This window comes from Phocoena sinus, chromosome 9 (genome assembly GCF_008692025.1).
Source record: "Phocoena sinus isolate mPhoSin1 chromosome 9, mPhoSin1.pri, whole genome shotgun sequence".
Lineage (NCBI taxonomy): Eukaryota > Metazoa > Chordata > Mammalia > Artiodactyla > Phocoenidae > Phocoena > Phocoena sinus.
Window position 1 is genome coordinate 99,844,486 of NC_045771.1, and position 19,462 is coordinate 99,863,947.

Below are 19,462 nucleotides of genomic sequence, written 5' to 3' on the forward strand. Positions count from 1 at the left end.
TGTTCTCATTACACACACACACACACACACACACACACACACACACAGAAATGATAACTATGTAAGGTGATGGATGTGTTAATTAGCTTTATTATGATAATCATTTCACAATACATATGTATATCAAATCATCACCTTAAAAATACATAGTTTTATTTGTAAATTATACCTCAGTAAAGCTGGAGTTAAAACAGTTTGTTTTTGTTTGGTTTTTTTTGATTTTTAAAAAATTTTTGGCTGCATTGGGTCTTCATTGCTGTGCGTGGGTTTTCTCTAGTTTCAGCGAGCAGGGGCTACTCTCTGTTGCAGTGCACAGGTTTCTCATTGCTGTGGTTTCTCTTGCTGGGGAGCACAGACTCTAGGCACGCCGGCTTCAGTAGTTGTGGCATGTGGGCTCAGTAGTTGTGACTCACAAGATCTAGAGTGCAAGGTCAGTCGTTGTGGTGCATGGGCTTAGTTGCCCCGCGGCATGTGGGATCTTCCGGGACCAGGGCTCAAACCCGTGTCCCCTGCACTGGCAGGCGGATTCTTAAAAACTGCGCCACCAGGGAAGCCCTAAAACAGTTTTAAATAATCAAATTCATTTTTAATTTTTAAAATTTTGTTTTTGCATGTTAAGAAACTCCTATGTTTTTCTTTTAAAAACATTAAAGCTTTGTTTTTTTCATTTAGGTCTTAAACACATGGGGAACTTAATCTTTTGTGTAGTGTGAGGTGTTGAATCTAATTTACTTTCATATGTGGACAACCAATTGTCTGATCATAATTTAGTGGATTCCCCACATACAGGTAAAATAGCCGTTCCATCATGCTCAACAGTTGTTCAGGCTAAAAACCTTGGAACTATCCTGACTCTTGTACCTGATATCCAATCCATCAGCAAATCCTGACAGCTCTACCTTAAGCAGCTCTCCCCCAGCCGGCCATTTCTCATCCCCACCACCACTGCTGCTCAGCACCACACCACTCCCACCTTTCACCTGGATTACTCTCTGGCTTCCTAATTAGACCTCCTCCTCCTTCTCTTGCTTCCCTACAGCTTCTTGTCCACACAACAGCAGAGTTACATCTTTAAAAACATATTTGATCATGCTATTCCCTGCTCACATTCAGGATAAAATTCACAATTATACCATGTCCTCAAGCAACCTGATTGCTGGCTGCTTTCCTCACTTCATTTCCTCCTTCTCTCCCCCTCCCTCTGTCTCTCAGTGTCTGTTGGTTTGTCTCTGTCTCTCTCTCTTGTTCACTGTGCTAAAGACACACTTGCTATTTCTCACACACTGACTCTGTTCCTACCTCAGGGCCTTTGCACTTGCCACTTCTTTTTCCTGCCATTTCTCTTTCCTCAGATAACTGTACAGCTTGCTTTAACCTCATTCAGGTTTCTGATCAAATATCACTTTATCAAAAAGGGCCTTCCTTATTCATCCTCTACTAAAATATATCCTTTCTACCCACTTACTTCATTTTCTTCATAACATTTACCACTACTCAATGTCATAGTATATTTGTTTATTGCATGCTCCACCTATTAGAAAGTAAGTGCCCTGAGGGAAGGCATTTTGTTAGTTTCCATTGTATATATATACCACATCTTCTTTATCCATTCATCTGTTGATGGACATTTAGGTTGTTTCCATGTCTTGGCTATTATAAATAGTGCTGCTATGAATATTGGGGCACATGTACCTTTTTGAACTTTAGTTTTGTCTGGGTATATGCCCAGGAGTGGGATTCCTGGATCATATGGCAACTCTATTTTTAGTTTTTGAGGAACCTCTATATTGTTTTCATAATGGCTGCACCAACTAACATTCCCAGCAACAGTGTAAGAGGATTCCCTTTTCTCCATACCCTCTCCAGCATTTGTTATTTACAGACTTTTTAACGATGGCCATTTTGGCCAGTGTGAGGTGGTACCTCATTGTAATTTTGATTTGCATTTCTCTAATAATTACTGATGTTTAGTATCTTTTCATGTGCCTAATGGCCATCTGTATATCTTCTTTGGAGAAATGTCTATTTAGGTCTTCTGACCATTTTTCAATTGGGTTGTTTGTTTTTTTGTTATTGAATTGTATGAACTGTTTGTATATTTTGGAAATTAAGCCCATTATCGGTCACATAATTTGCAAATATTTTCTCCCAGTCCTTAGGCTGTCTTTTCATTTTGTTTATGGTTTCCTTTGCTGTGCAAAAGCTTATAAGTTTGATTAAATCCCATTTTTAAATTTTTGCTTTTATTTCTATTGCCTTGGGCAACTGACCTAAGAAAACATTGGTATGATTTATGTCAGAGAATATTTTGCCTATGTTCTCTTCTAGGAGTTTTATGAAGTCATGTCTTATATTTAAGCCTTTAAGCCATTTTGAGTTTATTTTTGTGTAGGGTGTGAGGGGGTGTTCTAACTTTATTGATTTACATGGAGGTGTCCAACTTTTCCAACACCACTTGCTGAAGAGACTGTCTTTTTCCCATTGTATATTCTTGCCTCCTTAGTGGAAGATTAAGTGTCCATAGGTGTGTGGGTTTATTTCTGGGCTCTCTATTCCCTTCCATTGATCCATATGTATGTTTTTGTACCAATACCACACTGTTTGGATTACTGTAGCTTTGTAGTATTGTCTGAAGTCTGGGAGGATTATGCCTCCTGTTTTGTTCTTTTTCCTAGGAATTGCTTTGGCAATTCTGGGTCTTATTATGTTTCCACATAGTTTTTAGGATTATTTGTTCTAGTTCTGTGAAAAATGTCATGAGTAATTTGATAGGGATCCCATTAAATGGAATACTATTCATTTTTGTATGTTGATCTTCTATTTAAGAATTCTTTCAGTTGATTGCCTTGATTTGAGAAGGGGGTAAACAATCATGTCATCTGAAAATGAGGACAGTTTTGTTTCTTTCTCTCTAAATCTTATCCTTCCTAAATGTTTTTATTTTATTGCATGGTTTTCTATCCACAAGACAGAGGCAGTGATAGCAGACATCCATGTCTTGTCCTGTATTTAATTTTATTTATTTATTTATTGATGAATCTCTTGGTTATATTTGGCACATAAATATATATATATATATATACACACACACACACACACAAACATGTATGTACTACTATGCACATGCAGAATTATAAATCACTACACTGTATGCCTGTAACTTATATAGTATTGCACATTAACTATACTGCAATTAAAAAACTTTCCTCTTTAACAGTATTTTCCACTTTGTAACATGCTTTCGTGTATATTACTCATTTGAATTTGACAACAATCCTAAGAAGCAGGGAAAGGAACATTATTCTTTTTTTTTTTTTTTTTTTTACCATCTTTATCGGAGTATAATTGCTTTACAATGGTGTGTTAGTTTCTGCTTTATAACAAAGTGAATCAGCTATACATATACATATGTTCCCATATGTCTTCCCTCTTGCGTCTCCCTCCCTCCCACTCTCCCTATCCCACCCCTCCGGGCTGTCACAAAGCACCGAGCTAATATCCCTGTGCCTTGCGGCTGCTTCCCACTAGCTATCTGTTTTACATTTCGCAGTGTATATATATGTCCATGCCACTCTCTTGCTTTGTCCCAGCTTACCCTTCCCCCTCCCCATGTCCTCAAGTCCATTCTCTAGTAGGTCTGTGTCTTTATTCCTGTCTTGCCCCTAGGTTCTTCATGACCTTTTTTTTTTTTTTTAGATTCCATATATATGTGTTAGCATACAGTATTTGTTTTTCTCTTTCTGACTTACTTCACTCTGTATGACAGACTCTAGGTCCGTCCACCTCACTACAAATAACTCAGTTTCGTTTCTTTTTATGGCTGAGTTCTATTCCACTGTATATATGTGCCACATCTTCTTTATCCATTCATCTGTCGATGGACACTTAGGTTTCTTCCATGTCCTGGATATTGTAAATAGAGCTGCAATAAACATTGTGGTACATGACTCTTTTTGAATTATGGTTTTCTCAGGGTATATGCCCAGTAGTGGGATTGCTGGCTCGTATGGTAGTTCTATTTTTAGTTTTTTAAGAAACCTCCATACTGTTCTCCATAGTGGCTGTATCAATTTACATTCCCACCAACAGTGCAAGAGGGTTCCCTATTCTCCACACCCTCTCCAGCACTTATTGCTTGTAGATTGTTTGATGATGGCCATTCTGACTGGTGTGAGATTATATCTCGTAATTTTGATTTGCATTTCTCTACTCTATTTTAATACGTATGCTACTAGTATTATACTATTAGGTATGATGCTTGCTATAGGTTTGGAAGGGCCACCTAAGTTCTCTTATTACTAGCTTGCACAGGTTTTATGATGAAATAGTGTAAAATTTTATGGATTACTTTTTCTTCTTTAATCTGTAATGTGGTAATATATTTTCTGATGTTAAGCCCCTTTCAGAATAAACACTGCTTGTCATAAAGTATTATTTTTATACACTGGTAAATTTGACTTTTTAGTATTTTAAGATTTTTGAAATGATGTTCATTAATAAGATTTATCTAAAATTTTCATTTCCTATAATGCCCTTAGCCAGTTAAAAAAATCCATATTTTACTAATGTTATAGAACAAGTTGCTAAGGTTTCACTCTTCCTGAATTCTCTGGAACAATTTGTATGATATAAGGATATCCATTTCCTGAATGTTTCCTAAAATTTGCTTGTGAAAATGCCCTAGATTTTTTTGAGTATCATTAGATTTTTACTTCTAATTCTTTAAAGTTTATGATTTGGATTCCTCTTTTTTCTTAGTCCAATTGATCATATTTTTCTAGAAAATGTCTAACTCATTTAAGTTTCCAAATGTATTAGGAGAAAGTTGTTCATAGTATTAATTTACTAATTTTTTAATCTGTATGGTGTCTGGATTTATATCTTTTTATATTCTTATTATTCAGTTGTGATTTTTCTTATTATTTCTATAACAATTCTGTTAGAGATTTGTCTACTTTTAGCATTCTTTTCAAAAAACAATCTCTTGATTCTACTGAGTCTATTTTTTTGTTTTCTATTTTATTTACATCTGTGCTTATCTTTTTTTAATTTTTTCTTCTACATTCTTTGTGTTTATTCTATTTACCTTTCTCTAGTTTCCTCTGCTGGACATTAAAGTTATTTATTTTTAAACCTCCCTGCTTTGTAATGAATATATTTAAAATATAAATTTTCTTCTAAATTCTGATTGAGATGCATCATACAAGTTAATTTGCATTGTGATTTTCTCTTTAAGTCATGAGTTATTTCAGTTATTTTAAGTTTCATTATTATGGCTGTTTTCAAGTAATCTATCTCTATTTTTTGCTCTAACTAAATGGTTCCATTGTGGTCAGAGAAAAGTTCCAGATAATATTAATTTTTTAAAAATATGTTGAGATTTCTTTTGTGGCATATTGCACAATGAATTTTTGTAAAGAATCTATGTGACCTCAAATATAACGTATAGTTCCTTTTTGTTGAGTATAGGGTTTCACAAAGAACTATCAAATCAAGATTAATGTTTATCAAAATCTTTTCTACTTTTACTGCTGGTTTGTATACTTGATCCTTCTTTTTCAGATGGAGGTAAAGTAGTCATTACATCCTTGTAATTCTGTACATTTTTCCTTCATATAATTCAAGACAATGTTGTTGGGTACAAGTAAGTTCATGATTATTATATCTTAATTATTGATCATTCCTTTAAATTTATCCCTTTTAATACTCTTAGCCTCAAATTCTGTTTTTCATATCAATATTGCTTTCTTTTGGTTAATATTTGTATATTTTAACTGTTATTTTCAACATTTCTATGTTGTTTAGATATGCTTTTTTAAAAGAATTATTAGTCTTATTTTTAACTACTTTATTTATTTATTTTTGGCTGCATTGGGTCTTCGTTGCTTCGTGTGGGCTTTCTGTAGTTGTGGTGAGCGGGGGCTACTCTCCGTTGTGGTGTGCAGGCTTCTCATTGCGGTGGCTTCTCTTGTTGCAGAGCATGGGCTCTAGGCACGCGGGCTTCAGTAGTTGTGGTGCGTGGGCTCAGTACTTGTGGCGCACGGGCTTAGTTGCTCCATGGCACGTGGGATCTTTCTGGACCAGGGCTCGAACCCGTGTCCCCTGCATTGGCAGGCGGATTCTTAAGCACTGCACTACCGGGGAAGCCCTAGATATGTCTTTCATATACAACACTTAGATAATTTTTGTTATTTAAAAATTCAATATGATAGTTTCTGCCTATTAGTAGGTTTATTCATCATATTTCTTACTATAGGTGACATATTTGACCTATTTACCAATCTTATCTTTTGCTTTTACTTATCATTTTTTTCTCTGCTTTTCTTTTAAAAACTTCCTTTGTGCCTCTGTTCTACTGTAAATATTTTGTATATTCTTTCCCCTATTTTAATGGTTTCTAAGCACACACACAGTCTGTTGACAGTTATCCCTACTTAATATATATTTGCAACATATATCTCTTTATATGATATATCCTTAATTCATAATACAGTATATATATATATATATATATATATATTTACATATAGCTTAACATACATATACTTTAACTGTCATTCAACATTACATTTCCTCCCTCTGCACCTAAAAGAACACAGCATCTTGTAAATACCTGTTGAACATCACCCATCCCATGTAATTTTTGTTTACATGTTTATCTTTTTAACAAAAACTGTTAATGTATATATACATTATATAAGTATAATCAATAATTAATGTATAATCAATAATTAACATGTACCTGTATATGTATAATCAATAAGCAGGTTTCATTTTTAACATAATATATCGAGTTCCAACCTCACCCTTGGTCTTGTATACCATGACTTCTGTCTGGGTTCACTTTTCTTCTCACTGATCTACAACCTTTCATGATTCTCTTAGTGAGTGTCTATGGGTAGGAAACTGGAATAGCTTTCATATGCCTGAAATGTCTTCCACTTGACTGCATCCTAGATGCTAGCTTACATGGCATAGGATTCTAGGTAATCAATATTTTCCCTTTGAAAGTATCACTCCAGTACCTCTGGCCTCTGATTTTCCTGATGAGAAGTCTTCTGTCATCTGGCTGATATCTGTTGTATGTTGTCTTTTCTCAATTTTCTGGTAGCTTTTAGCATTTCTCTTTACCCATGACACATGAAGCTTCTGTACCAGGTGTCGGTGTGGACTCCCTGTCATTCAGGCTGCTTGATGCTTTGAGCACTTCTGATCTGAGGACTTACGTATTTCTTCAGTGCCTAAATTTTCTCAGTTATTTTATCTTCAAGGTAGATTTGCTTCCATTCTCTCCCTTCCCTTTTTTTGGAAACCCACAATCTGGGGACCTTTTGTTGATATGTTTTCATCTCTTTGCTCTCTGCTAGATCCTGGAGAAATGATAGCATTTGATTCACCATTTTGCCTTCAACTGTATCTAGTCTAGAGTTTTATCTTTTTTCTTTCTTTTTTCCTTGTAATGTCAGTGCTATACTTTTGATTTCTTAAATTTCTAATTTTTTAATCATTTGTATTTGGTTTATGTATGACAGTTCTATTTCACAATTCCTTATTTTTTTAAAAAATGTTTTATATTTACATATAGGAGTTTTTGTATTGAGTGTTGACTTTATTGTCTTTCTTTAGCTTCAGATAGCTTCAGGTGCTTTGAATTTTTAATATCATCTCATTTTGAGTAGGAAGTTTTTGTTTTGATATTTTGTTTCATTTTATCCTTCCTTTCTCTTACCTACCTCTCTTTTTCTGGTGGTTTTGGGGATCCCCACCTGCTCTCCCAGGCAAGGCAGAACCAGTTCTTCTCTTGCTGCTTTGGGGGTGCTCCCCTCAGGGTCACTGCAGGGATCCCAGACTCGGCCTCTTTGCTAGCCATGCATCTCGATGGTGCAGCCACTGTTCTCCCTAGGCCCATAGGAATGCACTGCTACATTCCGCCACCTTGCACACAGGGGCAGGAGCTATGGCGCTCCAGGCTCCGTCTCTCGGTTTGCATGTGTCCAGAGCCCTGCAGGAGCTGGCCTGCTGCAGGACTAGATGCACAGCAAGCCCGTTCTTCTTCTGCCCTTCAGAACCCTGGCTGGTCCTGTCTATTTGGTTTACTTGGCTTGTGTGTGTCTGTCAGTGCCTTGTGTCCGGCACAGAGGCGGATGCACCCAAGGACCACATGTCTCGTGCCATTCTGAATAGAATAGCAAGAGCCGAAACGTTTGCCAGCATTAGGCCCTGTCCTTCATCGAGGGGCATCCCAGGGAGCCACGCAGGCACTGAAGCCACTAAAGCACATGGCTGCCCGTTGTCGACTGCAGTTGACAAGGCAAGTCAAGAGTGATGCCCCACGTGTCCCCACAGCCACTTCCACAAGGCTCCACCCAGGGAGCTTGTTTCAAATCAGTGCTGTAAGAGTGTTTCCCGCTGAAGGACTTTCCAGCAGGGGTACCTTTTGATCATGGCCACCAGCAGCTGGATTTCAGCGATTTATTTTCCTCCTGGTTGTCATTTGCTTTCTCCTCTATGACTTTTATTTCCTCATCTTGTTCCTTAATTACCTTGTAGTGCTGAGAGTTTTCTTTATACATCATCTCAACATTTCTTTTTATGCAGAGAGGCAAGTATAGAGAGAAACAAAAAGAGAACTCACTCCCCTTGGCAATATTAAGGGTGAAATTTTTTTTCTATGATTGAAGTTAATTCTTTGAGATATAATCAACATATAACATTATATTAGTTTCAGGTGTACGCATAATGATCTGATATTTGTGTATATTGCAAAATGATCACCTCAGTAAGTCTATTCAGCATCCATCACGTCACAGAGGCACAATTTTTTTTCTTATGATGAGAATTTTTAAGATCTATTCTCTTAGCAACTTTCAAATATACAATACAGCACTATTAATGACAGTCACTATGCCATACATTATATTCCCATGACTGACATATTTAATAACTTGAAGTTTGTAGCTTTTGACCAACTTCACCCATTTTGACTACCCCCCACCCCGACTCCCTGTCTCTGGCAACCACCAATCTGTTCTCTGTAATTTTTTTTTTGAAGATTCCACACATAAGTGTAATCACACAGTACTTGTCTTTCTCTGTCTGACTTACTTCACTTAAAAGTGTTTTAATAAAAACAAAAATTAAACCTGTAAGCTATTTTTCCAGTTTTCTCACATGTGACTATACCGTCAGATTCACAGAAAACGCTGCGTTTCCTTATTCCCTTCCAGCCAAGCGCTGATGCTGCTGTGAGGTCCCCAGGCTGTGACATGGGAGCGGGACCCCAGGTTAAGGGACAATGGCTCTCAGAGTGCATGTTAAGACTGGAGGTGAGAGAACCCAATTAGCCTTGCCGAGCAGCACCCCAGTGGGCCCCCCCCCTGCCCCACCGAGCTGGGAGTTCAGCAAGAAAATAATTAGATATTCAGGATGGGATAAAATGAAAGGCCCTTTTGAGGAAACGACACAGTTTCCCAGAGAATTCGGGAAATGCCTGTGGGAATAGCACTTTCAGAGGGGCCAGGGGACAGAGTGAATTTCAGAGGGTCTATGCATCTGGCTCTGAGGCCACTCCACTCCCCTCCCCTCCGAGCTGGCTCTCACAGCAAGGAGCCTTGGGACCTTGACAGCTTTCTGGAAAAACAAAACAGTTGCGTATGCAGAATTTCATTGGCATCAGATCACTTTTGTACCAAGGAGGTCACGTAGTCCTCCAACACCCTGGGGGAATATTTTCATTGTGTTTGTCCTGCAGAAAAGTTGCAGATTAACTCACACTCTTCTAGGGCCAACTGTGAGCCAGCAACTCAGTAAAGACAATGAATTCATCTTCCTCGGCCAGAAGGGGAGGGAAGAGAGGTGTCCACATTTTATAGATGGGAAACCACATCTCCTGGAAGTTGGGAGTTGCTCAAAACTGACACAATGTGGAGGAAGGGCCTCTGACCCCACAGGCTCTGCACCCTCCACCCCTATGCAACGCTACCTGCCAAAAATGTGCAATATTCCGAAGTTCTAAAACCGCCAGCTCAACCAATTACTCACAACCATCACTAAACACCACCATGACCAGTTGGGGCATAGATGTAGCACGTTGGTGCAATAATACCTCTGTTTCTCAAGGTTGTGTTGGGAAGTTCCTTTTACACCTTCCCCAGTGATTGGTTCCCAATTAATTTTCCCAAACAGATCCTCCTCCCACGTCCACTTGCCCAGTGGCTCTGCCGATGACACTTTGATTTTTGCGGACTGAGACTCCTTTCAGACTTCTGGCCTCCAGAACTGTGAGATAATAAATTTGTCATTTTAAGCCACTTAGTTTGCTGTAACTTGTTACAGCAGCAGTAAGAGACTAATGTACTCACAGAAAGTGCCTAGCAGGGGCCTTGTCAAGAAAAAGCTTCCATGCATGGCACTGGCAACTTTTCCATTACCACACCATTGTGGGCTTAGGTACCCAGAAGTCACAGTGGAGCATGCTTCAACATACTTAAATTTTAAGACCACCCCGATCCCAAAGCATATGTCCACCCCCTCCTCCATGCCATGCAGACTGACAAGGAAGACCCAGCAGTGCGCCTCCTGCACCATATACATCATGGCCAAGGTGATAGCCCGTCCATCTTGCCCGTTCTGGGACTGGGCCTGCCCTGCCTCATCCTGAAGTTGTCTGTTGGCTTCTTGCTTCCCCTGCTGGAATAGGTGTCCTTGAAAAGTGGTCACATGTGTCTTATCATCCTTGTGTCTTTCACAGATATTTGCAAACAGGGGGTGCTCAACAAATAGTTTTGGAATGAACGAATCGGTGAAAAAAGTCTGTCAACCCATAGCCCACGGAATGGAACAAAACATCATTCGACGGGGATATATTTCACGGAGTCTTGAGACTTCACTGGGGGAAGGAGGAATGTTCGGCGACTGGGAGACCTCTTTTCACCTACCACACGCCAGGCATCATGGCTATGCAGGGCTCTGCCACATCTGGACACCCTCTCATTATTCATACATGTAAAAATGGGGCAACATCCCAAATAAATTAGCCTATCGGTCATGAATTTTACTGTCGGAGGAGACCTCCAATTCTCAAACACGTAAATGCACACAGAGAATAACATACGAGTTTCAATCACAGCAGAGTTGCCATTTGCCGTCAGGCACCGTGCTATGTGCTTTACACGCATTATCGTGGATTCTCATAAACTTCTTTGAGGCAGGTTTCACTTTACTCCCATTTTGCCCATAAGGTAATTGTGCTGTAAGGCGATCGTGCGCCTTGCCCAGGCTATAAGGGACAAGACTGAAGGTCTCCCAGCTCTGCCTGACTCCAGCCTCTCCCAATCTGCAGCCCGGTCTCTCCAGATCCACAGCATGGACTGTGTTTCCCTGGGTGCCAGAGGCATGTCCCTACCATCCATCTGCTGCTACCTTTTTTTAATGCGCTCTAAACCCAGTATTTTGAAACTATTTTGAATCTAAACATATGAGCATGCACTCCAAATTCAGTAATCTCCTTAGCAAACTCTGATCTGACCACAGAGGTTTTTAAATGGATTCAAAACAGCAGCCCAGCTGACTTCAAAGTTTTAGTTTGAATAACCATTTTATACAGAATTATTAAGTCAAGAAAATGAGAGTTATTAACTTTGCAAGATTCAATTTTTAACTTTACAAAATGAAGACTTTATTTTGAAAACCTGCTTTAAATATCAGAATTCTATCCTGGTCCATTCAATTGCATGTATTATACTGATGTGATAACTTGTAGGAACAGACTGGATAGACTAGAAATTCCACAAAATAAAATTTAGTCTTTTGATACTCAAGCCGACTCAGTAAAACTAATAAACAAATATAACGATACACAGCTTTAGGGCAACTGGCAAATGAAGCATTTGGGAAACCTGCAGAGTTGGAATCCTACCCCCATCTCAACTGTCAGAATGGTGATTTTGAGTAACCATCTGATGACAGATAAACCTTGATTTTTAACCCCAGTTTCCCATTTACTTGTTATGTGAACTGGAACAATTAACAGCTTCCTGGAACCTTGTCTTTTCTCATGTGTAAAACCAGGAGGTCTGCTGAAATTGGTTGTTGTGTAGCTTAAGTAAATTAGTGTTTGTAAGCACCCCAGCACAGCACCAGACCATCGTAAGTCCTCAATGCCTGATGACTGAAATGGAAAAAAAAAAAAAATTCTTGGTCCGAAACAAATTCCAAATCAATCTGATATAAAATAGCAGAGGAAAAATAAATCATTGTCATGCTCTCGGGATGAAAAGCCTCTGTAAAGCACAACCCGAAAAGTGAAGCAGAAACAGCATGCGTATAAGCACATTTAAGTTTGAGACTTCTGTGCATCTAAGGTTCTCCCCTGGGAGGCAGGATTGCATAGTGGTTAAACATCGCCCAAGTTAACATATTAGCTTCACCACCTCATAGCTGTGTGATCCAGGACAAGTTAATAATAAAACCTACTTCACAGGGCTGTGTGATGATTAACTAGTTAATATTTATAAAGAACTTAGTGCCTGGCATGTGGTAAGCAATAAAAAATATAGTTTCTTAGTATTAGCTATCAACAGAAATAAATTTAGAAGGCAAAAATGGACTAGAAAGAATACTTAAAATTCTGACAGACATGGGCTCCTGATTCGTATGTTGGGGATTAGGGTAGAATGAGGTCATATGGGTGGGGCCCTAACCCAGTCTGACTGGTTTCCTTACGTGAAGAGGAGATTAGGACTCAGACACACACAGAGAATAGATGATGGGAGGACATGGGGAGAAGACAGCCGCCTACACGCCAAGGAGGCCTCAGGAGAAACTAACCCCGCTGACACCTTGATCTCAGACTTCCAGCCTCCAGCACTGTGAGAAAATAAACTTCTGTCATTTGAGGCACCCTGTCTGTGGTACTTCGTGATAGCAGCCCTAGCAGGCTAATACACTTACTAAATAAAGATCTCTTAAAATCAGACCAAAAGGTAAATATTGCAAATACACGAACAAACAATAGACTAAAAAAAAAAAAAAGTGGTCACAGCAAAAATAAAAGATATGTTACACTTCACTAATTGTCAAAGGGATGTGAATCCCAGCAATGAGCTACTTACTAGTCATTAAGACTGAACAAGATGAAGAAGAAAGATAATCCCCAATATGGATCCCCATTGAAAAGAGGGGGAAACTCTCTCAGTGCTGGTAGGAAAATAAATTGGAAAAATCTTTCTGGAGGGCCATTCAGCAACAGTTATCAAAGTTTTATCTACAAAATGCATTCTATCCGATCTTGCAAGTTTTTTATTTAGGTTTTTTTCCCTAAGAATATAGTTGGACAGGTAAGCGATAATTTGTTCTGCTAATGTCCGACCAGGCACAGAGACCTCTGCTGCTGCCCTCTGCCATTGCCACGGTCCGAGAGCATGACAAGGATTACAGGGCAGCTGCGTACCCACTATCTTTCTCACTGTTTTTCTAGTTTTGACTTATGGGCTTTTTTCTTCCTTAGACACAGACATGTGTCTCTGGGCTGGAAGTAGGAATGACACCACCAAGCTTGCTCAGGATCACTATTTCTTAAACAGCTTTACTGAAGTATATTCAACAAAGTGCAGCTGTTTACAGTATACTATTTGGTATATACACACCTGTAAAACCACCACCACAATCAAGATAGTAACATAGCCATCACCCCCAAATGTTCCTTTGTGTCTCCTTGTGACCCCTCCTTCCAGCAGCCCCACCTCCAGCCCAGGCAGCCATGGATCTGGTTTCTGTCACTACCCATTAGTTTGAGTTTCCTAGAATTTTGTATGAATGGAATCATTCAGTAAACACTCCATTTTTGTCTGGCTGCTTTCACTCAGCATAAGTATGGTGGGATTCTTCCATGTTGTAGCATGCATCAATAGTTCATTCCTTTTTACTGCTGAGGATGTGTATGTATGGATGTGCCGCAATTTGTTTATCCATTCACCTGTTGATGGAACTTGTGTTGTTTGCAACTGGGAGCTATTACAAATAAAGCTATAATGAACATTGGTGTGCAAATCTTTATAAGGGCATATGATTTCATTTACCCTGGGTAATCACCTGGAAGTGGAATGGTTGGCTCATAACTTTTTAATAAGCTGCTTCAAGACAGAGTAATCAAGATTGGATTTACCCTCCTACCTGAAACAGCTAAAAAAAACTACAGAAAAAAATATATGAAACAATGGTTATCAAGACACTGGACATCAGTGACAAAGGCCAGTAATTGCTGAGAGGCAGTAAATAAGGAGGATGAGCCCCGTGATGGCTCCAGTCACACTGTGTGAGGGTTTCCAGGCTACAGCACAGGAAAGGGGGACCCAGGCAGGCCCAGCAGATTCCTTAGCTAGAAGATGGAGATGAGGCCCAGCAGATTCCTTAGCTAGGAGTTCAGAAAGCTGGAGTTAGCAGGAGAGAGGGCCAGAGAGAAAGCTCCAGATATGCAAGGGTCCCCTTTGAGTAGATATCAGAATACAAATTGGAGAGTGCATGAAAGGAAACTCTGGAGGTCTGGGGAAATAGATGCAGAACAGACACACATGTTAGAATTAGCAGGTATAGACACTAAAAGAGTTATTTAAGTAGAGATAAGGAAGATACGTTTTTTTAAAAACCAATGAATTGAACTTCTAGAAGTGAAAACTATAATGTGTGAGATTGATACACACACACACACACACACGCTGGCTGGGATTCAGGGAGGATTAGACACTGCAAAAGAAAGAATTAGTCAACTTGAGTATATAGACATTCAAAATATTCAAAATGAAACACAAAGAGAAAAAAAAAAGATTGTTTTAAATGACAAGAACACCAGTGAGGTGTGGGACAATTTCAAGTGTCTCACAGGTAGAGACACCAATGAGAGTGAAAGGGTAGGTCAGGGAAAATACTTGAAGAAATAATGTCCCCCAATTTCCCAATCTTCATGAAAACTTTAACCCCCAGATCCAAGCAAAAGCTGAGTGTCATAGACATGAAGAAAACCACACCAAAAAAACCAAATTGCCCAAAACCAGCAATAGAGAGAAAAATCTGAAAAGCACCTAGAGAGAAAAGACACTTTATAGGGAACAAAGATAAGGATACAGTGACACAAAAACAGATGAAACTGTGAGGAGAAGCAGACAGCACCACAATCTCAGAGGGCGACTTCCACCCCTGCCAGTGAGTGAGGGGACAGGCAGGCAGATGAGCAGGTGCAGGAGGCTGGACGACACCATCAGCCACCGTGACCCAGACGGCAACAGACTCTGCGCCCTTCACCAACTTAGACCACGTTGTGGGAATAACCCAAGTCTCAGTAACTTTCAAGGATTCAGGCCATATGGCGTGTTCTCTGACCACAACAGAATAAAATTAGGAATCAGTAGTTACATGAGGACATATGGAAAATTCCCAAGTGCATGAACACTAAAAGACGTGTTTCTAAATAACCCATGGATCAAAGAAGAAATCAAAAGGGAAAAGAGACGGTATCTTGAACTGAATTAAAAATGAAAATATACTGTATCAAAATAGGTGGGGTGTCACTAAAGCAGTATTCTAAGAGAAAATTATAGCACTAAAGGCCTACATTAGAAATGAAGTAAGGTCTCAAATCAACAACCTCAGCTTCTACCTAAGAACTATAAAAAGAACAAATTAAGCCTAATATAATCAGAAGAAAGGAAGTAATAAAGATCCAGGCAGAAATCAGTGCCTTGAAGAAAGAGAGAAAGTCAATGACATAAAAGCTGGTTCTTTGAGAACAATAAAGTCTATGATCAACATCTAGCCAGACTGAGGAGAAGAAAAAGAGGCCACAAATGACAAACAACCACCACAGAACCTAATTTTTCCTAACCATCCCATTTCTGGACTCTTGTTTATCATTCTGGGGAGACACAAAAAGTACAAACAGGAGAACCAAAAATGGTCACACCAAGCAGATGAAGCAAGTCAAAGAAATGTCAAATGGGGATATTGAGAAGGGGCACTGTCACATGGGATGGGGGGCAATGTCACGTGGGGACTGTGGAGAATGATGGAATACAGGAGCGGTAGAGGCAGAGGCATTAATATATGGGCTGTCACACGTGACTGTCTTCCTTGACATGGCGTGATATGGAGGCTGGGACCTGGACCTCCTTCCTCCTAACCTCAGTGGCAACTCTGATCTTGAACTAGATCTACTCGGAATGCAAGGCTAGACTGTTTATTTTGGAAAGAATTTTGTCCATGGAATAAACACTGATGATGATCTTTTTCAGAAATGAGACTGAGCTAACAAGTTGTTACATTTGTAACTAAGCTAAGACTTTTTGTTCTGTACAGAGAATCTCAATAGTCTTTGGAAATGTATTCTTTCATAGGCTTACCTCAATTCAATAACTTATCTGGTCTCAAGAATGCCGGAACTGGCCCTGCCCAGCACACAAAAAGTTCCATTTATTTTTTAGGCTAGGGCAGCAAACCTGGATCCAGAGAAGAAGTAAGTAGACACTGCTGACAGCAGATGTCCTGCCAGTAAGTCAGGTGGCTACGCATTCCACCAGGCAACCCTGTCAAGAGGTCAGATTATAAGTGGTACATGTCGACAGCGTGATTCCTTGGTCCCTGGCAGACTCAGTTTCATTGGTCAATTTCGGTTTGGGATATGATGTTACTCAAATGCTGGTGAGCCTTTTGTGGCTAAAATATGCCTAACTGTGTTGATTTTTAACGGAGCAAGTTGCCAGATAGCTGAGCTATAATGTCGAGAGGGTATCCTTGCTTCCGGCAGGGCTTCTGAAGCTCTCCAGCTTGGCCTGATTTTCTGATCTTTCTTCCACCCACATTTCCTGCTGGTGTTCTCTCTGGAGATATTTGGTTACTGACACAAACATATTACCCTGATCCCAGATAATACAGAATTTTTAAGCTTCTAAGAGTGACTCTACAGAACCTACCATGGCACAGGATCTCCCCCATCTGTCTTGGTACAAAAGAAAGTAGAAACAGATGGTGTAGAGCCCAAGACAGGGCTGGATCTCATTAGGCAGAAATCAGAACAACTCAGGATGTCTACTCCCTGAGGATCTTAGATGCCTTCATGCTCTGGAACTCTTACCCTTAAAAGATAATTGGAGAGGATAAACCATAGGCCCAGCTGGAGAAAGGAGGTGTTAGGAAGTAGTTCACATTGTTAATTTTGCATGTTACAACAACCTTAAATTATTTTTAAATTAAATTTTTTACTTTGATAAACCTATAACTAAAACCTATAACTATAGGTTTACATGCAGTTTTTAAAAAGTATACAGAGAGATCCCACATATACTTTACCCAGATTTCCTCAATGGTAACATTTTGAATAACAACTCCAGGACAATATCTCCACCATCGATATGGTGAAGATCCAGAATGCACCATCATGAAGATAGCCCCTGCTGCCCTTTTATAGCTACTCCCTAATCTTTTAATTAGCTCCTCTGCTAATCTTCTCTCCATCTCTATGATTTTGTCATTTCAAGAATGTTGTATAAACACAATCATATAGTATGTAATAACCTTATGAACTTGGCTTTTGCCCTCAGCATAACTAGAGACTGGCCCAGGTTGCTGCCTTTACCAATAGGCCTGCGTACTGTTCCGTGGTGTGAAGATTCTGCAGTTTGTTTAACTGTTCAATCAGTGAAAAATATTGGGGAGGTTTCCAGTTTAGGAGTATTACAGGTAAAGCTGCGAGGAACATTCATGCACAGGTGTTTGTATGAATATGTTTCCATTTCTCTGGGATAAGTGATCAAAGGTATCATTTCTGGGTCATACATTTTCATGTTTCACTTTAGAGGAAATCGCCAAACCACTCCCCCGAGTGGCTGTACCATTTTACATTCTCACCAGCACTGGATGAGTGATCTAGTCTGCATCCCTGCTGGCATTTGGTGACACTATTGTGTAGTTTTGCTATTCCCATAGGTATGTGGTGATATATCACTGCAGTCTTACCTTGCATTTCCCTAGATTGCTAGTGATGTTCACATCCTTTCATGTGTTTATTTGTTATCTGCACATTCCCTTCAGCGAAATGCCTATTCATTTTGAGGTCCATTTTCTTTTTTTTTTTTTTTTTTCCCTCCCTCCCACTCTCCCCCTCCCACCCCTCCAGGCTGTCCCAAAGCCCCGAGCTAATATCCCTGTGCCTTGCGGCTGCTTCCCCCTAGCTATCTACCTTACTACGTTTGTTAGTGTGTATATGTCCATGACTCTTTCTCGCCCTGTCAAAACTCACCCTTCCCCCTCCCCATATCCTCAAGTCCGTTCTCCAGTAGGTCTGCGCCTCTATTCCTGTCTTATCCCTAGGTTCTTCATGACATTTTTTCCCCTTAAATTCCATATATATGTGTTAGCATACGGTATTTGTCTTTGTCTTTCTGACTTACTTCACTCTGTATGACAGACTCTAGGTCTATCCATCTCATTACAAATAACTCAATTTCATTTCTTTTTAAGGCTGAGTAATATTCCATTGTGTATATGTGCCACATCTTCTTTATCCATTCGTCCGATGATGGGCGCTTAGGTTCTTTCCATCTCCGGGCTATTGTAAATAGAGCTGCAATGAACATTTTGGTACATGACTCTTTTTGAATTTTGGTTTTCTCAGGGTATATGCCCAGTAGTGGGATTGCTGGGTCATATGGTAATTCTATTTGTAGTTTTTTAAGGAACCTCCATACTGTTCTCCATAGTGGCTGAACCAATTCACATTCCCACCAGCAGTGCAAGAGTGTCCCCTTTTCTCCACACCCTCTCCAGCATTTATTGTTTCTAGGTTTTTTGATGATGGCCATTCTGACTGGTGTGAGATGATATCTCATTGTAGTTTTGATTTGCATTTCTCTAATGATTAATGATGTTGAGCATTCTTTCATGTGTTTGTTGGCATTCTGTATATCTTCTTTGGAGAAATGTCTGTTTAGGTCTTCTGCCCATTTTTGGATGGGGTTGTTTGTTTTTTTGTTATTGAGCTGCATGAGCTGCTTGTAAATTTTGGAGATTAATCCTTTGTCAGTTGCTTCATTTGCAAATGTTTTCTCCCATTCTGAGGGTTGTCTTTTGGTCTTGATTATGGTTTCCTTTGCTGTGCAAAAGCTTTGAAGTTTCATTAGGTCCCATTTGTTTATTTTTGTTTTTATTTCCATTACTCTAGGAGGTGGGTCAGAAAGGATCTTGCTGTGATTTATGTCATAGAGTGTTCTTCCTATGTTTTCCTCTAAGAGTTTGATAGTTTCTGGCCTTACATTTAGGTCTTTAATCCATTTTGAGCTTATTTTTGTGTATGGTGTTAGGGAGTGATCTAATCTCATACTTTTACATGTACCTGTCCAGTTTTCCCAGCACCATTTATTGAAGAGGCTGTCCTTTCTCCACTGTACATTCCTGCCTCCTTTATCAAAGATAAGGT